Source organism: Stegodyphus dumicola, chromosome 10 (genome assembly GCF_044657685.1).
Source record: "Stegodyphus dumicola isolate Sdum_Otavi_A_Nest chromosome 10, ASM4465768v1".
Lineage (NCBI taxonomy): Eukaryota > Metazoa > Arthropoda > Arachnida > Araneae > Eresidae > Stegodyphus > Stegodyphus dumicola.
In genome coordinates, this window is record NC_140777.1 from 89,802,829 (window position 1) to 89,821,474 (window position 18,646).

General features: G+C 33.1%; 1 long non-coding RNA gene and 1 pseudogene across 2 annotated transcripts in view; both read left to right on the top strand.

Moving 5' to 3' along the window:
• Positions 1-18,646, top strand: part of LOC146995020 (cullin-5-like) — a 430,616-nt pseudogene that overhangs the window by 647 nt on the left and 411,323 nt on the right. The gene's annotated exons all lie outside the window — the stretch shown is intronic.
• LOC146995021 (uncharacterized) lies at positions 8-4,071 on the top strand. The gene is made up of 2 exons (XR_015043482.1): positions 8-3,879; positions 3,966-4,071. It is a non-coding gene; the product is annotated as an uncharacterized LOC146995021 (long non-coding RNA).

Below are 18,646 nucleotides of genomic sequence, written 5' to 3' on the forward strand. Positions count from 1 at the left end.
GTATGTATTCACTTATATATATATTTTTTCAAATACACAAAATATTGGTAAAAGTTTACAATTGGGTGCCCCTTGTTTTTTGGCGATTCTTTTTTTGATGCCAAGATCGGCACCAGGAAGGTACAATTTCTTGATGGTCGCTACACAAAACAAAAATAAGAAGTCAAAGAATTGTACAGACTCTGTGTCCATGAACACATTGATCTGTTTTCACTTAAAAAAAAATCCTAGAATTGCACAAACTAGGCATTGCGCACTGCCTTAAATTTGCCCATGTACACATCAATCTATTTTCATTTAAATAAAATCAGGAAGCTAAAACAGAGTTAAAACTATCATGGTAACCAGAAGTAAGGTTTCATCGCCAAAATTTAAAAAAGTTGTCGTGAAGCGAAGGGGCACTCAGTTCTACACTAGAGCGAAAATATTTATATTCGTGATCTGTTTGTATGTAGGAATTCAATATACAATTAAAGTAAAATGTTTGATATCCAAATGTAATCGAATATGTGTAGTTTCCTAAAAAAGTGCCAGAATATTTAAATGTGCGAAACTAAAAGTATAAAATGTTAGTTTCCTTGAATTATGCGTTTTCTTAGTCTTCATTTTACAATAAATCCAGATGTTAAGTATAAGTTCAAAAATAGGCTGACTATATTTTCGTCATGTCACATGTTATATTAAGTTGACCATTATTCTTCAGAACCGTATGTTTAGCTTAAAATGCTCGTTAAAAATGGGACAAAATGCCATAACGCACAAAATACCTTAGATGGAGCTCACACTGTAAATAAACTAGAAACTCTTAAATTTGTTATTAGTTTGCAAGTAGAAAAAGGGAATTTTTTAGTAAAATTTTTGGTGAATCTTCGGATTATGGTAACTTGGGGAAACTTTGGCGACCATCCCTGCTACAGCAACCTGCTAGTTTTTTTTTTTTTTTGGATGCCATTTTGTTTTCACGAAGTAAAGCCATGTTTTATTTTATTTTTTTTTTTTACTCAAAATTTTTTCCAACAATCTGCTAGCCGAATTACGCTTATGCTAGAACTTTTATGGAACAAAAGTGCTTAATCATGACGAAGATTAGGTGCGAAATTGGGAGGAAGTGTAGAATCGCCCACTGCTTGCTGCGTTTTTAAGAATTGCATATACACGATATCTATGTACACATCAACCTATTATAACTTAAAAAAAATCCCAGAATTGCACAAAAATGGCATTGTGCACACTTTGGTATTGCGCACACAAAAATGACTTTATCCATGTACACATTGACCTATTTTCACTTAAAAAATAAAAATTAAAAAAAAAAAAAAAATTACAAAAATCCAATTCTTCTTACTCTTGTAAAAAGCACCAAACAAATAAGTGGGCGATTCTGCACTTTAGCAGCGAAATTGTTTCTAAGTGCTTATTAGCTAAAATCCTGTTTGGAATTTTCCGGAAAATGTCACATGACATGTCTCATGATCTCTCATTTCTCTGAGACAAAATAATCTGTGATTCGAACTGTGTACTTCTCAGATTATTGCTAAAATCCTAGCTAGTAACCTTTATCACCTTACCAAAATGTCACCAAACTACCTGTTACCATGTTCCAAAGATTAACCAAATTTTTGAAATGATCTTTCTGAAAATTTCTAAAATCATGTATTTAACAGCTTTTGACACTATAACATATTTTCTGAAGCAGGGCAGAATTTGAAAGGTGAAACCTCTTGGAAAACACACAAAGATGTCTTGTAGAATATAATACAGTATTATCAATTAATTACATAACTGCTTTTCTCTTACTTGAAGCAGAACTTTACTAATCTTGTGAGATATTTAGTCCAAGACAATTTAATTATAATATTGGGTACTTTTCCATTTCGCCGGCGCAAATCTCGCCAAGCAGACTTTATTGGCAGCAACATACAGTATACACATAAAAAATTTAACCAATGTTAGTTTTAAGAATTTTTTATTTTGAAGGCATAAGCATTTTAGTATGGTTTAAAATTTTGTAAAAAACCAATAAATAAAGACAATAAATTTGTAAAAAGACATTAATTTAAGAATTTACTTTGCTTTCATCCTGATTCGCCGGTTCATATCACGTGACCCCAAGTGATCTTATCTCATGTAAACTACGCTACAAAAATATAATTCTCTCAGTAATTATCTACATTAATTTCAAGTTAAATCTTATGGAATACAAGTTCAAATGCAAGAATTATTTTAATTCGTACGAATAGCTTACTCAGAAATTATGTAAAACCGCAGTGCTTTACTTCGCTAGTGCATTCTCATTAGATTTGATGAATTTAACCCTTGATTTTCCTTTTCTATATCTTTGCGTTCAGGTGAGTGGTGTGATTGCATCGTAATTAATTACCGCGAATGGTCTTAGGGCAAAAAATTTAACTATCTTGTAAAAATTCTATGTAATTGTATGTCAGTATTGAAAGAAACAATCAATCTGATAAGAAATGGCTGCGACTTGTTTTGAAAATGAAGGGTAAAAGTTTGCCAGCGAAGATATTCCGTTTGGCATCAGTTGTACCATTATTGGCGACTTTATCGTTTGTGCCGGCAAAACGGAAAAGTACCTAATATTATTTTTCAAACTTAGGTATATTTATATTGTAATAGATGAGTAAGAATTAAGGATACAGTGGATATTTAGCTGAAATATGCTAATCAGCCTAAATGCTACTATTTATCCAGTAATGTTAAATATTTAGGAAGAGAAAAATTTCCACACTTTTTTTTAATAATTCAGGATCTTTATTGATTATTTATAATGGGGATATTTCCATTCTATTTTATTTCTTTCTTCCTGTTAAATAGTCTTAAAATTTGTTTTAATTAAAAATAAATAAAAGTTGTAGATTGATAGAAGCTTTCCGTAATGTGAAACAACCTTTCCATGAATACGTTTCTTCCCATAATGTTATGCAATTGCAACTTTAAAATATTAGATTATGTTAATTAAAATTTGGGTAAAATCCTATAAGAGCCCTTGCGACAAACTGGGAGAGTGCAGAATCACCCACTGCTCCGCACGTTTCTCAAAATTGCCAACTTGAAAATAGCAAGTAAAAAAATTGGGGTAGAGTAGACTTTAAGGTACCCCTTGTATTATGGTGAAGTTGTTGTTTGATTTATCACCAAGTTGTTGTTTCATTTATGGTAGCCTGAGTAGTTGAATGTTATGGAAACCCTATTGTGACATAATCAGGTGCATGATTCTGGGAAATTTTGAATCATGGGATGTTTTGTAAGCGTTTTTGTGGTGTGTGTTGGTTTGATTCTTTAGACAGTAGAATGGCCGAATGTAGTAAGATTAATTTGAAGTTTCTGTACAATTTGGAGCAAAAGGGGAAAAGAGCTTTAATTGACTGGTGTGTAAATGTAGGTTTACTTAGTAGCCATTATAAGTGTTTTGTATGTAGGAAGGATATGCGTCTAGTCGAACGTAAAAATCGTTTAGATGGATTTGAATGGGTTTGTAGGAAGAAAAGTTCAGATGGTCACTATGTGAAGTGTTCGATCAGAAAGAGTACCTGGTTTGAAAAAAGTCATTTGAGTATGATTGATATTTTGATTTTTACGTGGCTCGGGGTGTACGAAGCGAACTCGAAAATCATGGTAAGTGAATATTTGCTTTTGGTAGTGCTTAAATATATAACATGTTTTTTCTTTTCTATGTTATTTTATTTTTTGGTTTAAAATGTATTTTATTGAGATTTTGCATTTTTTTCCCCTATATTGTAGAATTTGGTGCTCCTTTGACTTTTTAAGTGTAAATATATCAATGTGTACATGGACAAAGTAAAGGGAGTGTGCAATGCAAGTTTGTGCAATTCTGGGATTTTTTTTAAGTGAAAATAGGTCGACGTGTACATGGATAAAGTTAAAAGAGTGCACAATGCTATTTTTGTGAAATTCGGGGATTTTTTTTTTTTAAGTGAAAATAGATCGACGTGTACATGGATAAAGTTCGTGAAATAATGAAGTATTTATGACCTAAAGGGTATCAAAATTTACAAAAAAAAAAAAAAAAAAAAAAAAAAAAAAAAAGAAGCTTAATATTGATTTGTTTGCCTTATTAAACATTTCTCTCAATGCAAGTTGTTTAAGTTGCTCCGTTTGTTGCGCTAATACATTCTCTTTAATTCTGTAGACAGGCATAATCCTTTGCTTAGTTACATTGTTGAAGTCCTGTAACTGCTGTTTCGAGAATTCCGATTAATTTGTCAATCAAAATTTTCTCGTTGTCAGTAACTTCTCTGTCACTTTCTTCACTATCAGTAGCGTATTTTCTGGATCTAGAACTATACTACAGATTTCGCCATTCATTAATTGATTGATGATTGAGAAGGATTGTCATCACAATGAAAACTTCTTTTATATCATCCTCATTTATTACAGCTTGTCCACATTTCTTTACAAAATCCGTTAATTGGAAAATTTCGCCTTTGTTTTGCTATATCCGAAAACCTTTAAAATTAGTGGCTATCATCATCAAATTTAGCTATCCTTCACTGTACATATTTGGCTATGCATCATGAGCTTGGCGACTAACGACAAGTTGTTCTGTTAAATTTTATCTTGCTTCTATCACGCACTGAGACAATTATGCCTGAATTATATTAGTTTTGTTATTTATCATACTTATGTCTATTTCTTTCACGTGCTTAAGGCTTATTAGAGTTCTGAATAAATAAATTCCCACATATATTTCAGCCTTATTGAAGGCCGGCGCTAGATATCTTACCGCCTGATGCAGTCTCTGTGGGTCCTAAATTCTCCGAGTCTCTGCAGCCATACGAGCCCTGGTGCTGGTTCTGGGTTTATGTGAATAACAAATCAATTATTCTTAATTCAAATAGCCATAAATTTAATCTTTGAGTCTATGAGTATCATCAACAAAATCTATTTTTATCACATGGAAAGAAATGTTTGGTAAATGTTTCCTCGTAAACATTTTTTTAGCACATTTAACTTAAATCTGTAATCATCGCCAAGCGTAATGTCAACATATAAGGTTACCATACACCTTTATTATTCAATTACTAACAAGAAAAATTGGGTACTTTTCCGTTTCGCCGGCGCAAATCTCGCCAAGCAGACTTTATTGGCGACAACAGACAGTATACACATAAAAAATATTAAAAAAATCTTAGTTCTAAGAATTCATTTTTTGAAGGCATAAACATTTTAATATCACTTAAAACTTTATAAAAAGCCGATAAATAAAGACAATAAATTTGTAAAAAGACATTAATTTAAGAATTTACTATGCTTTCATGGTTCAAAATCCTAATTCGCCGGTTTATATCACGTGACCCCAAGCTATCTCATCTCACGTAAACTACTCTACAAAAATCTAATGCTCTCAGTAATTATCTACATTAATTTCAAGTTAAATCTTAATTTGGAACACAAGTTTAAATGCAAGAAATATTTCAATTCGTACGAATAGCTTACTTAGAAATTATGTAAAACTGCAGTGCTTTACTTCGCTAATGTATCCTTATTAGAATTGATGAATTTAACCCTTGACTTTACCTTTTCTATATTTTCGGCTTCGGGTAAGAGCTGTGATTGCATCCTAATTGACTTAACTACTGAAAATGGCCTTAGACATAAAACTGAACTATCTGATAAAAATTCTATGTAATTATATGCCAGTATTGAAAAAACCAATCAATCTGATAAGAAAAAGCTGCGACTTGTTTTGAAAATGAGGCGTAAAAGGTTACCAGCGAGAATATTCCTTTTGGCATCGATTGTACCATTATTGGCGACTTTATCGCTTGCGCCGGCAAAACGGAAAAGTACCAAAAATTGTTTAGGCATCGCTACATGAGTCATTACTGAAGTTGTCATGTTTTGATAAACATGCGGTGATGAAAGGAAAGTATAATAAATAATGATTCCCAAGGTTGGCGTCAGATCAATGATGTATCTATGTGGAATGTTTCAGTTTGAGATGTGTACCATAAAGCGGATACGCAGGAATGAAACCAAGTTACTGATCCTGATCGTACATATTTATGCTAAAAGGTTTGTTTCTTCAATAACAATGTATTTCATTTAGTGTCAAAGTGAAATTAAGAATTGGCACACTCCAGATGTTTTATTATGCTCGGAGGGGGGTGGAATCAAATGTGCATGCGTAAAACTTAGGAGAAAAATGTTGTTGGTGGTTTTGAGGTCCGGATTTTAGATCATTTCGGATAATGGACGTCTGGATTTCAGACTTTGTACTGAATTTCTTATTTATTTTGATTAATATAGCAATTGGATTATATGGATGATCTTTAACTTTGTTAGAGATTTCTTGCTGGTAACTTTATGCTTTCTTGACTACTGTTATTATAATGACTTTTGAAATTGCTTGTTTTCATGAATGTGTTTGATTGATTTAGAAATTCTGAATTTTCATCCACAGAGAACCCGTTGGCGCCGTTGCTGTTTTACTCGCCAAGTTCACCTATGGTTGATGGGCGTTGGTTATGAGATATTAAAACACATGGAAGTAAGCCGCGTAAACATGATATTTAAAGAATATAATCAAAGTAATTAAAGAATAAGTAACATAAATTCACGTTAGCAGAGAAAACAATATATTAAGCATACGAAAGTGAAAATTCAAAATTAACTGGTTAAACACGATGCACGAAAATAAATTTGTATTTAATTCAAGTTAGCACAGAAAACAATATGTAAAGCTTAATGGAAGTAGAAAAATCATGTAATATTGAGCTTTGTAATAATGACCCTTTTTCTTGGCAATTTCTTGGGAAAATTGAGATCTGTCTTTGAATATCTTTCAGTATTATAAAATTCCAAAATATTTATGTTTTTAACAGTGCAGTTTCTAAAGAAATTGTGAATTTACTATTAATATCTTCATTGCATAATTTTAAAGTACTTCCAAAACTACGATTGAAAATCCATTATGATCGCATAAATGAAATGAATAGATATTCTCATTTAAATAGAAACTTAATTGCAACTGATTACATAAAAGTTTTTTTAGTAATAAATTATATTCTGCTCTGACTTATTTTTTAAAATTTTATGTATATGTTCATGTATTGCACGAAAAAACCAACATATTAACTTTACATTTGGCATATCGATTTTTATTAAGACTTGCTTTTTTGCATGTAACCAGGGTTCATAGCGGTCCTTATAAGTGCTTATAAGTCCTTATATTTGAAAATAAAATATAAAGGCCCTTATAGGTGCTTACTTTTTCTTTAAAGCCCTTATTTTTTTGTTTTTAGTGCTTATTTTTTGCTTTTAGTGCTTTTTTTTTAATGAACGCGCTATTTTCCCCCTACCAAAGCCGAAACTAAATAAACAACTTTTCTTAATATTGAATGTCAGGTGGTGAATCATACTCCCGGAAATAGCTTTTCCCCCTTTCTCTGCATTAACATAACCTTTGGTGCGCACAAAGAGTACAGACAGGTGCCCGTCGTTATATTGGTCAAAGAATTGCGAAAGCAGTAGAAAATTTCGGTACATTCGGCATTCTTTTCATCCCACCCAAATACTATACACGTTTAAATTTCTATCCAGATCTTAATAATTTGCATTCTCGTTCCGCTTGGTCAGTTCATATTTGTGTTTATTATGATCATTATGCTTATATTATGAGTATATGTTTGAATGTTTATAATAACAGTTGCAGTAACTGCTGAAGTATAGTAAACTTCCAAAAATGGTTGTATTTTAACACAGCGTTTTAGGAATAATACTCGGAATGGCTTAAATAAAGGAAAAGTAATCGAATAGTCAAAATAATTTAATTTTTTTTGGCCAATACATTATATAGTGCGAAGATTGGGAGGTTCTCCCCTTTCTCCGCAAAATCTCAAATATTGAAACTGTTACAAGTTCGCTGCAAATCAAGCAACGGACTTTTTTTTTTTTTTTTTTTGTCACTTTCCAATCTGGATTGAATAGGACTAAAAGTTCTGTGGTCTACCAACCCAAGCGAAGAATGATTCTATTGCGGAAATTTAACGCCGTCTGTTGAAAATTAGAATGAAAAACACCCCAGTTACTCATATTTAGTTCTTTATTCTCCCAATTTCAGCAGCTGTTGATTCCGATTGCGTAATATCACGTAGGGAAGAATTATGGCACACGTATTGTGCAATAACGTTTGCGATATTTCGCAGAGATAATTAATTAATTAATTTTGATGTTCTGTTTGAGATTTGTTTATGAACACTTAAAAGAGTTTTACTGTGCTTGCTAAGCAAAATATTTTTCAGTTCCATTGGTTTATTTTTATATGATTCACATATCAAAATGTCAAAAGCATTTATTTAGCGGAAAAATCTAAAAAGTGGCTACAGTCAACCCTCCCCCCCCCTCCGCTCCTCTTTTTCAAGTTACGCTCAACTGTCCGAATATTCGCCAGTTTCCAAGTATGCGGCTTAGTTAAGCTTTTACTGTTAAAGGATGACTGCATGAAGCAAATTTCTGTCTTCTGATTTCAGAAATGTTCCTCTTTTTTACTTAAATTACTTTGCTTGCAATATCTGTTAAGAGAAAACTGATATACAATGAAAATTTAGAAAATATTCAGAATTTAGATTTAAATTATTTAAATATTAATATGAGTGGAAAAATAAATTGTATTTATTATTAGGTTCCAAGCAAATACAATAAATATGCCTTATTATTATTTATTTTCTCTATTTTGAACTGAAATTTCATCATTAAATCTTGTAATATAGTTTAGTTCTGCATAGTTTTTTTTTTTTTTTTCTCTCATTGTAAACTAGTTCTGTAAATTGAACTGTTATTTAAAATTTAAAGGGAAAAAAAAAAGTAATTATTTTCCATGGTTGAGGTAATGCTTATTCTCTCTTAATAAATACTGCATTTCTCATATTTTAAATTACAAGTCTAATTAAGGTTATGCAGTTGTGTATAATGTCATTAGACAGGTGCTTATTTTTTTTCTTAAAATGTGCTTGAAAAGTGCTTATTTTTTTAACTAAAATGTGGCTATGAACCCTGTGTAACTCATAACGAGAACCAAGGAATATATCATTTTTTGTGTACTGCTTTGCAACTGATATACAGCTCATCAGCAGCTAAACAGTAAAGTGACTGAACTCTGGTAGTTTAGTTAGCCAAGCTAATGGGCAAGTTGTATGATTGTTTTCATGGTATTCCCAATATGTAACGTGGATTCAAACCAGTGTCCTTCAGAAAGACCTCCTTGAAGGCATCTTTTCTTTTAGGCAGATATCTCTCCCATGCTTTTCCATAATTTAAACAAACCCAAATGATGTATGCTGCTAAAAATTTTATTTAAAGTCCATATTTAATAACATTACAAAAATTGCAAATATGGTCCAAGTTAGATCATTTTTAAATGCATATATTTATTTTAATTACACTAATTGTATATATTTATTATATGAATATTTTAAATGTCCATTTTATCATTAATTATTATTAATATATTTATAGACAACATTTCTTTTTTGATTGTTCTGTCCAATGTATCCTTGATTTTAATTTCACATTTAAATTTTCACACCATAATTTTATAAGTCTTCTGAAATTTAGTCACAATTTCACTCAATTTAACCGCGTAGTTCACAAATGCAGCATAAAAACTATGTTAATATCAGTCACCAAGGATGTATGGATTAGGTTTTTCATGCATAACCATGAGTTTTTGAGTATCCATAAAACTATTCTGTCATTTTAGAGAATCAATAATACTTTTTATTTCAGTTTAATCATCTCTTTGTGTGTCACACCTGAAATCTTCTCAAATGTTATTGTTTTGTTTATTTCATGCTTATGACTGCATAAGAAGACTTAAGTGAAACAAATGTGTCACAAGCAGTGACACTGAGATGTTATTTCACATATAACTGAGAAGTACAGCACTAATTAGCACTGTAATTGTTAAAGAAAGTATCCTGGCTTGTAAAAAGCTTCGTTGCATGTAATGTGAACTTAATAACTTTATCATTTTAAAATTAAGAAGGGTTTGTGTGTACTTAATTCAATATACAAAGCATGTGAGAGCTAGCTGAAAAAGGCATGCTTTTGTGAATATTTTCTAGGGTAAATAGGCTCATGGAAAACCACGAAAATGTCACAAAATTCACAAAACACATACGAAAAAAATAACCTGCACAACCAGCTCGTTTTTCAGGATTTGAGCCGAGATTGAACTACCACTATTCAGCCTTCTTAACCACTCGTAGGACTAAATATGTAATATGTAATATCATGTAATCAAAAGTTAACTATGTGTTGTGTAACAGGATTGCTTTCTCAAGTATCGAGGTAGGAAATACTTAATCTATTCTTTTTTTTAAGTGTTTGGTCATGGTATTATTCATTACATGTACTTTCCATAATTCATATAGAATATTAATATTTCTACTACAAGTGTCTTTTTTAAATTTTTAAGTGTTTTGCTTGTTGATATTCTCAAAATTGTATCTGATAATTAGTATAATAGGTATAAATACAGTAGACATATATAATCGATCAGGAGTGGCTAAACTTTATGTCAGTGAGAACCACAACTGCATATTTACATCATAGGTGAAGTAGGTTTCAGACAGCAAGAAATGTCGATTCCAAACAATCATTCAGTGACAGTCTTAGTTCAATAAGAGCCATGTGCCTGTAATAAATTAATGAATGCATGACTTTTAATACATCCATTTTACATAAACAGTTTTTCAATGTTATTTTTATCAATTTACTTGTAAACAGTTTAAAGCATTTTATGTTGAAACAACTGCCTGTCTTTCATAGTATATTTGACAGTGCCAATAATTTTCAGTATTGAAATTCTATTCAGTAGCATTGTTAATAAAACTTTTGAAGAGTCATTTGCACTTGGATTCATTACACAAGTAGTGGTTTGCTAATTTTGATGACTTTGAGTATCCATAAAACTATTCTGTCATTTTAGAGAATCAATAATACTTTTTATTTCAGTTTAATCATCTCTTTGTGTGTCACACCTGAAATCTTCTCAAATGTTATTGTTGGAAAAGCATTAACAATATATTATCTGGTTAAAGTTTTAAGCCATAAATATTGTTTTTCTCATAATTTTAGATGACCATACCAATAATAAAAACATTACTTAATTAATTATTTAAAATGCATATTTTGGCAGGTGATGAAGTCAAAATATTTTATCGGTTGGAAACCTCATGATTCTGTGTGCTTAACGCTACGTTAACAGCCATGTTACCAATTATCATTAACCCCTCTCCCGCCATATTTTCTTCCACAAACTAGCATCTGTCACCGAAAACTTCCTTTATTATATGAAAATATTTCTATCTATTTGTTAAAAGTTCATAAATAATAACGTGAAAATACAAAAAAAATAATAATAAATAAGTGAAGAATAATTTAAATTGGCAAATGCGAACAATGACGGTGATAATTCAACAAAATGAACGTTAGAGGAATGGTTGCAACCTTCTTACAAGCGAATAGGTTGAATCTGCCGGATTACCAGGTTTGAACTATTATCGCCAAAGTTGGCGATGTTTACATTTGCCGGGTTCTTTGCGGAAGTGTTCCGAAATTCTAATTAGATGTAAACAAATTTCATTTAATAATAATTAAATGCCGTGTAAAGCTTCAAACTTATTTTTTTTTTAACTAATACTTAAAAGATCTAACATTGTGGTTCTCAACCTATTTTGCCCTATTCCACCCCTTTCACCATTGCTAGAAGATCATTCCCATCATGCCCTTCCTTTTCAGTACTTGAAAAATGCATATATATATTTATTTAGATTGCTTTTGAACTTACTTTATAAATTAAACCAAAAAAAGTACAGAAAATGTTGGTATATACCAGGATTCGAATAAAAATAGTTTTTTATATTTATAAACCACAGCTGCCAACTCTGCTTTTTCTTCTGGTCTCCTGGTAGATCACCAAATCTCGATAAACTTGTCTCAGTTGCAACAAACAGGGCGAAAAGAATGACCGGGGTAAGAAACGTTTTTGTTATTATTTTGAAAGGAAAAATCAGTGACAAGATCTTACTTACCATTGTATCATTCATCAAGAAGCGCTTTGTGCTCGACATTTCCAGAAGAAATTTGCAAAGTTATGGAATTCATAATTATATTATTGTTAACCTCATTATTACTACAGCTTTTAATCATCGCCAGTTTAAAGAATTTTTAGTTGAAATGGAGAGCGAGTACTCAGATCTTCTGCTGAATAATAAAGTGCGTTGGTTATCAAGAGGAAATGTTTTGAAATGTTTTGCATCCTTATTAACAGAAGTTAAAGCATTACTCCTTGAAATGAGTGTTTATAATCCAGAACTAATGAATGATCAGTAGATCCAAAAATTTTATTTTATGTCTAAAAGGGTGTTTCATGAGGATTCTCTGCGCCCAGGATTTGGCGATTGGGTCCCCTAAAAACCTCAGTCGCCCTTTCAAAAGGGGAGTATGTAAGGTATTTCTCGTGCCTTCCTAGCATCCCTTCATGGTGTAGTGGTTCTGCACGCTGAGCCGGTATTGTCAGAGGTCCGTGGTTCGATTCCCGGCGAAGGCTCTGTTAATTTTCATTTTGCCTGATTCCGGAAAAAAATACCTAATGTCTCTACCAGGTATAAAATATCAAAGAAAAAAATCTTAAATATACAATGTTCATTAATGTATGTATATGTATATAATATCAATATAAATGTTAGGTTCTGAAGCAATTAGAAAATTTTTAATTACGCATACACACACACATATATATACATTTTATAAGCATATATAAAATAAAGCGATTTTTAAATTACTTATATGGTTTGTTGTGGTTTATTTAAATATAGCAAAGCACTCGACGGCTATCTGCCTAAGGGTAAGGATGCCTCTGTAGAGGACTTTCTAAGCAAAACTGGATCGTATATGCGTTATACATGGGGAAAACCACGTAAACGCCCATACAACATGAAAATGGATTGTCTGGTCCGCACTTCTTAAGCAGAAGTATCACCAGAGCCAATAGGCTAAGGAAATTTTCAATTTTGGAGCAAGAGCTCAAAGATCAAATAATGCCAATTAGAATTTTTGAAAGACCTAGTTAGAATTTTGAGGTCTTCTGACTAGGAGATGTGTTGGCCTCGCCAACGTCTTTATTGAAAAAATACATTACATAGCATGTTTTTATATTTACAAAACAAATTATTTTTTGAACATAAATTGAGTTATACAATGCAACATAGAATGATAGGAAGAACAAAGTAAAGAATCAATATTAAGTATTACAATAATTAAATGATTAATAACATGGCAAATAAAAGTACAAAGATATTACATGATACGATTGAATTTACAAGTACAGATCTAATTCATTGTGATATGAGTATTCCAATATAAGTACAATAATATTATATAATACAATCAATTTATAAGTACAGATCTGATTCATTATGGTATATGTATTCCATAAAACTTGATAACAAAGATCGTCCCTTGTCGTTCTTAATTAGTTGTTTTAGAGTTTCTAAAGTTATATTTTGTTTGAAAATTTCTCTACGTTTTGTTGATACACTGGAACAGTCTATAATCATATGAAGTGCATCTGCGGATTCACTACCACATTGACACTTGCATGTAGATTCCTTTAGTTTGAATCTGTTAATATAAATCGGAAAGGCTCCGTGATTAGTGATAACTTGATTTAAAAAAAATCACTGAAATGCCGTTTCTCCGAAACATTCGGTAGAAGTGTGAACGTTTGTCGTCCTGATGCTATTACTCATAGGGATCTTGCAGTCTAGGTACGTGTTCGAGTAAATCCCTTGTTTGGCTAGCTCGTCGGCTTTTTCATTGCCGGCAGTGCCTTGGTGTCCTCTTATCCAATGAAGCTTTGCTTTTGTAAAAGCCAGTAATTTCTTTATGGCGATAATGTTCTGATTATAGATATTGTATTTATGGATAGACTTTAAAACAGCCTGGCTATCCGAATATATATGCGCAGGACTGGGGTGTGATTTTAACCATAGTAATGCCGACTTTAATGCTAAAGTTTCAGCTTGATATACTGTACTAGTCTTATCCAGTTTAAACATAAATTGATCGTGACAAACTCCATTCATGAAGGAACAGAAGCCAGCTCCAGTGCCGTCTTCACTTTTTGAACCGTCCGTATAAATTTCTAAACCTTTATTGATTGGAGGCTTGTTGTCCCATCCGAAGACTTGAATATGAGCTGGATGAGAATGCCATTTAGGTACTGGGAATTCAATCTGATCCCGTGAAAGTTCTAAGTCCTCATATTTAAAGTCAGTCCATCCTCGTTTGGTACGTTGGATGATGCTTTCCATGTCCAATTTAAGATCAAGCGGCATAATTCCAGCAATCACTTGAAGAGCTGCAGTAGGGGCAGTCTTATAGCTTTTGGTCATTGCAAGAAGTGCTATGCGTTGTATAGAGTTTGTTTTGTTTCGCATTTTTACCGTAGGTGGGTACCACCAGGCAGGACATGTGTATACTATGGTACGCTCTATTGCACGTTTATAAAGTTCTTTCAGAACTGGTTTGGGCATCCCAAGTAATCTAAGAAGATTGTTCATTATTTTACAAACTTTAGATTTAATATAATCTAGATGAGGTAGCCAGGTAAGGCATTCATCTATGACTATTCCAAGATATTGAATGGATTTTTGTTGCTTAATGGTATGATCGTTCATCTTTATTGTCGGTGCTGAATAGGCTGCACCACGCTTTTTGATTGCTATAAACATAGACTTTGACTTTTCGGGAGAGAATTGAAGTTTGCACTTGAGTGCCCATTCTGATAGTTTTTGAAGCGCCAACTTTGCCTTGGTTTGAATTTGCATATGCATAGATCCTGTTACTAGGAGTGAAACGTCGTCCGCATAAGCTTGGATGTGGATTCCATCTTCAAATTCGAGTTTTAAAGCTATATTCATTACTATATTCCAGAATAGTGGTCCAGAGTTGGATCCTTGTACACATCCTTTTTCTTGTTTTATGGAGTATTGAACATTATTTATTTCATAGATTATATGTCTATTATCCAATAAACTTTCAATAACTTTATAAATATTTAGAGGACATCCCAGATTGCGGAGTTCCTGTAGTAGGAACGGCCACCAAATATTGTTGAATGCACTCTTGATATCCAAAGAGATAACATTGGTGTAATTATTATTACGTCGGTTTGCTTCTATTTGTGAGACTATGTTGTCCTTGATGGCATCTGCTGAGCATTTTCCCGCCGTGAAGCCATATTGTTGTTCACTTAATTTGGAATTCGATACTAAGAAATAAGTCAATCTGTTAGTGATTAATTTATCATAGACTTTACTCCATGCGTTAAGCAAGCAAATAGGGCGGTAAGCATCAGGAAGCTCACCATTTTTTCCTTCTTTTGAGAATAATACTAATTTCGCTGTCTTCCAGCAGTTAGGAAATATTCCTCGACGGAAGAGTTCATTAAGTAACGCTACTTGTAATTGTGGGTTAGCATAGAAAACTTCAGGTATAATTTCTTTAGATATATTGTCCATTCCAGGTGCTTTGCCTGGATTGAGGGATTTGATAGCATTTTCCACTTCTGGAATCGTAAACGGAACATCATTTATTGAATTATATGGATTCCTTAAGTTGTTACGAATTGTCGTATGAAACTCCGTGTCTTCGCTGATTATATCTTTAGGAAAGTGGTAATCCATTAGGAAACGTATAGTTTCTTCTATTGTGGAAGTCTTGGTTTTATCTGGTTTGAGTAACGCTTTTAATTGTAGAGGGGATTGCATAGTCCCCTTAGCAATGTCATAGTGTACCCCGAAGGGTGAACTAGGACTTAGACGCTCCAGATATCTTTTCCAGGTTGTTCTTTTGGCTTGCATAAGCTTTCTTTTATAGAGAGCAAGGTCTTTTTCGTAGACTTGCTTATAGTGTGCCCTTAGTTCGTCATCATGAATACATTTGTGATAACGCTTTCTCAAAGCGAGGATTCTTTTTCGTAATATTGAGAGTTCCGGGGTCCACCAAGAGACACCTTTGTGTTGAGTTTTAACATATTTTCCCTTGGCGTGGGTTGCCAAGTCACAGTATTCCTGTATTTTCTGAGTCCACTTAATTATAAGTTGATTAAGATCAACTGTATCTTTAGGCAAGTAAGATTCCATTGAACCAAAAAAGTGACCAATTTTTGCCTTCAGTAAGAGCCAATCCATTTGTGTAAGTTTATATTTGACTCTTTGAGTTGAGCTAGAATGTTGATACGTAATTTCAAAAGAGATATAACAATGATCACTTAAAGTGATACAGTCCATAACTTTCCAATTATGAATGAAAGACGTGGAAGAGATTGATCTGGAAGCTGTAATATCAATCCAGCTCTTTCCCCTTGTGCAGTTGTAGGTAGGGGGACCATCCGGATCGTTTTCAACAGCCAGTCTATGCATTGTTAAGAATTCTCTAAGTGTGCGTTTTCTGGGATCCTTGAAGGGGGAGCCCCAGAGCACACTTTTCGCATTTAAGTCGCCAAGGAGAAGAAGATCATGTTGATCGTCAAAGTAACGTTCAGCTAAGTTTAACAGAGTAGTTAAATCTGTTAAGTCCGTTATAGGTTGAGTATAACAGTTAAAAATGGTTATTGTCCTATGTTCAATCTTTAATGTAATAACATTTAAAGTAGAAGAAGCGTAAGTATTCAGAACCGTAAGTCGTGGGTTAACCACCACTGTGGCTGTTTTGGGGTGGTCATTTGGAGAAAAAATGTTTGAGTCGGAAAGCCAGACGGCTTGTCATTGATACAGTATGGTTCTTGAATAAAAATCAAGTCGTATTCAAAGATACAAGTCTTTAGTTGTGCTGTTGCGACATGTGATCTCGCTAAATTAATTTGCAACGCTTTTATATTTTGAATAAGTTCTCTAGCCATAATTGATTTTTCTTCGAAGATCTTCAATTTCTAGCTGTCTGCTAGGACAGTCTTTTGAGAAACTTGAGTGCTGCTCGTCAAGGTGCTTATCACTATTCGCATTTCTTTCTGCACAATGAATACATCTTTGGTAGTTATTGTCACAATTTTTGTGGGAATGTCCCACTTCTCCACAATGTCCACATGCCTCTTCTGTTTGGCATTGTTTAGAAATATGTCGGTATTGGCAGCATTTAAAACACTGCGTTGGTCTGATGTATTCTCTTAAATTGAAACGTTCCCAATTAACGCACAGTTTGCGTAACTTAGTAAGTGTTTGAAAACCTCCGGTGAGGTTTCACAAACCCAATGATTTCTGTTCTTATGCTTGATAGGAAATTTAACCTGTAGGCCATCACCATCGATGCCTTCGTTTTGGGCTAAAATGGCTTCCTTAAGTTCTTCCTTAGTCAAGTCCCTTGGAATATCATATATTATAATTTTAGGAAGCCTACGTGTAGGACGAACAATTTGTAGGTCCTTTTTAAGTTCTGGTACAGTATTTATTTCATTTTCTAGCGTCTCTATGTCTTCCGCTTTATTGGTCTCTATTAAGAGACCACCTTTTGCCTCATTTTTAAGTCTTTTCACTCCAATGTGGAGCTTTGTGGGATCAATAGTTTTTAAGAGCTTCTTTCTGATGTTGTCTGGTTTATCCCCTTCATTTGTGGGGTATAAAATAGTGACATGTTGTTTATCTGGTTTTCTCCATGTTTTGGATCGGTCACGAGCTGGACGTTTAAGTACGTCCGCATAAGAGTCTTTAATGTTTGGCGTTTGATGAATTTGTCCTTCCATGTGTGCCATCTCGACACACTGTTCAGTTAGAAGGTTGAACATCAATTGAAATTGATGTCGAATATCAGCGGCTACTGCCTTGTTTATGCCAGAATATGCCAGAATTTGTCAATATTGTCTCTAAGGTGGCAATATATGCCTGTCCTTCTTTGAGAATGTCTTTAGAACTCATTTTGATGTACTTAGAGTTATTCAACGCTTAACTAAATAAGATGCACTGGGTCTGTAGACCGACCTGGTACCCTGGGGTTCACACCAAGTCAGTAAGTAGTAGGCACTTTTGCTCAGGCTTTCGACCCTCCTTGGAGAGGGAGCCCCCCGACCTTGCCAAGGTACCCGAGCACTGGGAAAGCACGAATGAACAGGTGAAACAAATATTCAAAATTATATCAATTTTGCACATTAATATCGCATTTCAATCGCATACAAATCGTATTTCTAATCGCTTTGCCCGGGGAGCGTAAACGCCCATACAGCCATTCCGTTCACTGGAATGCGAACTCCGGACCGAACTATCACTGTTTAGCGGCTTTACCACTCAGACGCTAATGAACCTTCTCCTCACATATACATGCATATATATATTATAATATTTACATGTAGAACATATGTTATGGTGAAATACCGAAATCTGGAGAATGTCGACTTTCACCGGTGAATGTTGAACATATAAGAATATATTTCTTCTCCGTAATTCAGTCACGAAAAAAAGCACTTGAGACTTAAAATAAGAACTTAAAACACACAGTACATTGAAAATGAGAAAGGAAAATAATAGAAGTTAAAAACTTACTTAATTATACAGTGCGTTCTAAATGAGAAAATAAAATAATAGTAATAAAAAGCTTACTAAATTAT